At 42.7% G+C, this 5,000-nt stretch overlaps 1 pseudogene; it reads left to right on the plus strand.

Annotated features, from left to right (window-relative positions):
• Positions 1-2,199: 2,199 nt before the first annotated feature.
• On the plus strand, positions 2,200-2,370 carry LOC138461018 (U2 spliceosomal RNA; annotated as a pseudogene).
• The last annotated feature ends 2,630 nt before the right edge of the window (positions 2,371-5,000 follow it).

Here is a 5,000-nt window from a genome sequence, read left to right on the forward strand (position 1 = left end):
AGAGCGTTGCTCCGAGTCAGCAGGGGAGCTGCCGAGCAGCAGTCTTTCAGGCAAAGCTTTTGTGGGCATCGCTTCTCGGCCTTTTGGCTATGATCAAGTGTCGGGATTCACCTTAGCTGGCTTGCCCAGTCCAAGGTAGACTCCTTTTACAGCTGGTCTCCCTGACCTTCGGGTCAGGGAGTGGGCTACTGATCATGCCTTGAAGGGCCGGAGAATCTTTCGGGCTGGACGTGTTTTGAGTGGAAGATTTGAAGGGGTACGTATCAGGAGTCCCCCCCAGCATGGCTGAAGCATCGCGTGTTCTACCGCCGGCGACGCAGCTGAGATATTCGATTCGGATTGCTGTCCAAAAGGATTTCCAAGAAGTAAAGGATTTCGACTATGTTGTTAATAAGGTACTTTTTGAGGCTTTACAAATAGACAGAGACAAAATTTATTGTATGCAAGAGCATAGGAACGCTTGCATGTATGATATTACTTTTGTAGACGAAGTCTCTTCCTTGAGTGCGTATGAAGTGTACAAAATGGAAAAGAAGAACAATAATATTTTGGAAGGTGTTTTGGTGGAGCTTTGTTTCGTCCGACAAACTGTTCCATTAATTGTGCATATGTACAATCCATTCGTGTCAGTAGAGAAAATTACTAATTGGTTATTGCATTATTGTGAAGAAGTGAAAGGAGGTCAAATGCAAAGGAACAAATTTGGATATTTTAACGGTGATCGGAGATTTGTTGTAGTGTTAAAAAAACATCCAGAAGGCATTGGAGGTTTATGTCACCCCCCGGGGGTGTTTAAGATTTTGGAACAGAATGGGTATCTGTATTACCCCAACCAGCCGGTGTTCTGTAGGTTTTGTCGACAGTTTGGACACACAAAACGAGATTGCCCGAAAGATAAATGTTGGAATTGTGGTAAATCGAACCATAAATTGATGGAATGTGATCAGACACTACTGTGTACTGTTTGTAATACGGAGGGACATGTTGCAGTGACATGCCCGACGACTAGGCGTACATATGCACAAGCTACTAGTGAAGGTGGTTTTTTCAGAGGGGATCGTGCAGTTGTGATGAATCCGATTAACACATTGGAAGATTTAAGGAAGGAAGAGAAGTTGGTTGAAAATGTGGATATAGTACGAGTGGAAGATGTGGAAAACATTGTAGCAGTAGATGAAGAAGAACTTGAAAAGGGAATAGATGAAGATGAAATTGTTCAAGCAGCCAGTGGAAGTGAAGTGGCAGATGAAAAGGGGGCTGAGAAGAAAAGTGGAATGAAAGTTGCTCAAGTAGTCGGTGGAAAGTATGAGGAACAGTTTTCTTGGATGTATGGAGAAATATTACCGAATAGTGAAATTAGGGAAAAATTGGAAAGATTTCCAGAGTTTTTTTATTATGGAAAAGCTTTGTCTTCTGAGCGGGAGGAATTGATTTTGAACGGTTATATAAAACATCGGATTGACAAGAAAGAAAAAGACTGTGATTTCCAACAGCATCGACATGATTTCAGATTATATCGGGATTATCAACGGAAGTGTTTTCAGTTGATGGATGCCAGGGAGTTGGAGAGTAAAATAAATGCTTTAAATCCTGTGATAGGGGTTAGTTCGGCTGGACAGGATTTAGTGGTGCTCCCGTCTTTGACACCACACGTCAAGAATCTTTTGGAAAGGGAAAGAGTGGTTGTTCAACAAGTTGATTTGCAAGTACGTACTGCCGTTCAGGGAGTGAAAACGTCGAATAAGTATGGGGTTTTACAATCTGGGTCGGATAGTGAAAAGGATGAGGAGGTGGAGAATCAGTTGTTACAGAAGGGGATTGAGCGAAAGTCAAGAAGGCGGAAATCTGATCGGAGTCGGTCAGCCATTAGAGATGGGAAAGCATCTTTTAAATAAGTTCTGAAATGGGGAAAGAAGATAAGAGAAGAAAAGAGAAAATTCTGTTGAGCAAAATTTGTATTTTTATGTGGCAGCAGAAAAATTGGAGACTTTTAATATCCTAGATTTTGGTTTTTTGAACCTCTGAAATAGAGGAGAAGAGAATAAATTATAAATGTAGTTATACGTTTTTTTTTTGATTGGCCTTTTTTGATTTGACATTTTTTGATTTGGTCTATTTTTCTTTTTTCCTGATTTTCAAAAAATTGGAGGTTTGGGACGGTTAAAGGGGTGATGAGGAGACCGAAAAAAAAAAAAAAAAAAAAAAAAAAAAAAAAAATCTGTTCTTATCAGTTTAATATCTGATACGTCCTCTATCTGGGGACCATATATTAAATTGATTTTTGGAACCGGGAGATGGAATGGGAGCTTGCTCTGTCCACTCCACGCATCAACTTGGTATTGCAGTACCTCCAGGACTGGTGCACTTCCCCACTTGGGGAAAACAATGCTGTGAAAAAGAAAGACTGAGCAATTCTTGAAAGAAGAGCACTTTGCAATATTTTTTTGTTTAAATGTGTTTTTTTTTTCCAGTGTTTCGGAAAAGGTGCTGTTGTGTCACGGGAGGAAAAAAAAGTCTGCCCTTTTTGCTTGCTTTTCACAGGAGCTGCAAAGCAAGGCAAAGGAGCCAGCCAGCCAGCCAGCAGCACAAGGAGGAGATGGGGGACACTGTCCTTGCCCTGCCTCACCCCTGAAAGGCCCCGAACGGCCCCGAACGGCCAAGCCTTATCTGAGGGGGACGCACTTGGGGGAGCATCTCCTGGGCAGCTGAGGGTGACTTTCGGCCGCTAGGTGACGGGGCCAGTGCCAGGCCGGGCTGCAGCTTGGCTGGGTGGAGCTCTGCAGCCTGTGTCTGGCCGTCTCGCACCAGGCGCTGTGGGACCCATGGAAATCTTGGGGCGGAGCCATGCAAAATATGCTTACCATACCGCCGGGCATGCTGGTCATGCAAATGCTATTCTTGGCCGAGGAATCTGGGGCTCTGCCGCAGAGCGTTGCTCCGAGTCAGCAGGGGAGCTGCCGAGCAGCAGTCTTTCAGGCAAAGCTTTTGTGGGCATCGCTTCTCGGCCTTTTGGCTATGATCAAGTGTCGGGATTCACCTTAGCTGTCTGGCTTGCCCAGTCCAAGGTAGACTCCTTTTACAGCTGGCCTCCCTGACCTTCGGGTCAGGGAGTGGGCTACTGATCATGCCTTGAAGGGCCGGAGAATCTTTCGGGCTGGACGAGTTTCGAGTGGAAGATTTGAGGGGGAACGCGTCGGAGGACTCCCCCAGCATGGCTGAAACATCCCGTGTTCTACCGCCGGCAACGCAGTTGAGATATTCAGTTCGGATTGCTGTCCAGAAGGATTTCCAAGAAGTGAAGGATTTCGACTATGTTGTTAATAAGGTACTTTTTGAGGCTTTACAAGCAGACAAAGACAAAATTTATTGTATGCAAGAGCACAGGAACGCTTGCACGTATGATATTACTTTTGTAGACGAAGTCTCTTCCTTGAGTGCGTATGAAGAGTATAAAATGGAAAAGAAGAATAATAGTATTTTGGAAGGAGTTCTGGTGGAGCTTTGTTTCGTCCGACAAACTGTTCCATTAATTGTGCATATGTACAATCCATTTGTGTCAGTAGAGAAAATTACTAATTGGTTATTGCATTATTGTGAAGAAGTGAAAGGAGGTCAAATGCAAAAGAACAAATTTGGATATTTTAACGGAGATCGGAGATTTGTTGTAGTGTTAAAAAAACATCCAGAAGGCATTGGAGGTTTATGTCACCCCCCGGGGGTGTTTAAGATTTTGGAACAGAATGGGTATTTGTATTACCCCAACCAGCCGATGTTCTGTAGGTTTTGTCGACAGTTTGGACACATGAAACGAGATTGCCCGAAAGATAAATGTTGGAATTGTGGTAAATCGGACCATAAATTGGTGGAATGTGATCAGACACTATTGTGTACTGTTTGTAATATGGAGGGTCATGTTGCAGTGACATGCCCGACGACCAGACGTACATATGCACAAGCTACTAGTGAAGGGGGTTTTTTCAGAGGGGATCGTGCACTTGTGAAGAATCTAATTAATACATTGGAAGATTTAAGGAAGGAAGAAAAGTTGGTTGAAAATGTGGATACAGTACGAGTGGAAGATGTGGAAAACGCTATAGTAGTAGATGAAGTAGAACTTGAAAAGGGAATGGATGAAGAAGAAATTGTTCAAACAGTCAGTGGAAGTGTAGTGGATGAAAAGGAGGCCGAGAAGAAAAGTGGAATAAAAGTTGCTCAAGTAGTCGGTGGAAAGTGTGAGGAACAGTTTTCTTGGATGTATGGAGAAATAGTACCGAATAGTGAAATTAGGGAAAAATTGGAAAGGTTTCCAGAGTTTTTTTATGATGGAAAAGCTTTGTCTTCTGAGCGGGAGGAATTGATTTTGAACGGTTATATAGAATATCGGATTGATAGGAAAGAAAAAGACTGTGATTTCCAACAGCATCGACGTGATTTCAGACTATATCGGGAGTATCATCGGAAGGTTTTTCAGTTGAAGGATGCCAGGGAGTTGGAGAGTAAATTAAATGCTTTACATTCTGTGAAAGGGGTTAGTTCGACTGGACAGGATTTAGTGGTGCTCCCGTCTTTGACACCACACGTCAAGAATCTTTTGGAAAGGGAAAGAGTGGTTGTTCAACAAGGTGATTTGCAAGTACGTACTGCCGTTCAGGGAGTGAAAACGTCGAATAAGTATGGGGTTTTACAATCTGGGTCGGATAGTGAAAAGGATGAGGAGGTGGAGAATCAGTTATTACAGAAGGGGATTGAGCGAAAGTCAAGAAGGCGGAAATCTGATCGGAGTCGGTCAGCCATTAGAGATGGGAAAGCATCTTTTAAATAAGTTCTGGAATGGGGAAAGAAGATAAGAGAAGAAAAGTGAAAATTCTGTTAAGCAAAATTTGTATTTTTATATGGCAGCAGAAAAATTAGAGACTTTTAACATCCTAGATTTTGGTTTTTTGAACCTCTGAAATAGAGGAGAAGAGAATAAATTAGAAATGTAGTTATACGTTTCTTTT

Source organism: Ambystoma mexicanum, chromosome 1p (assembly GCF_040938575.1).
Source record: "Ambystoma mexicanum isolate Mex_15411 chromosome 1p, UKY_AmexF1_1, whole genome shotgun sequence".
NCBI lineage: Eukaryota > Metazoa > Chordata > Amphibia > Caudata > Ambystomatidae > Ambystoma > Ambystoma mexicanum.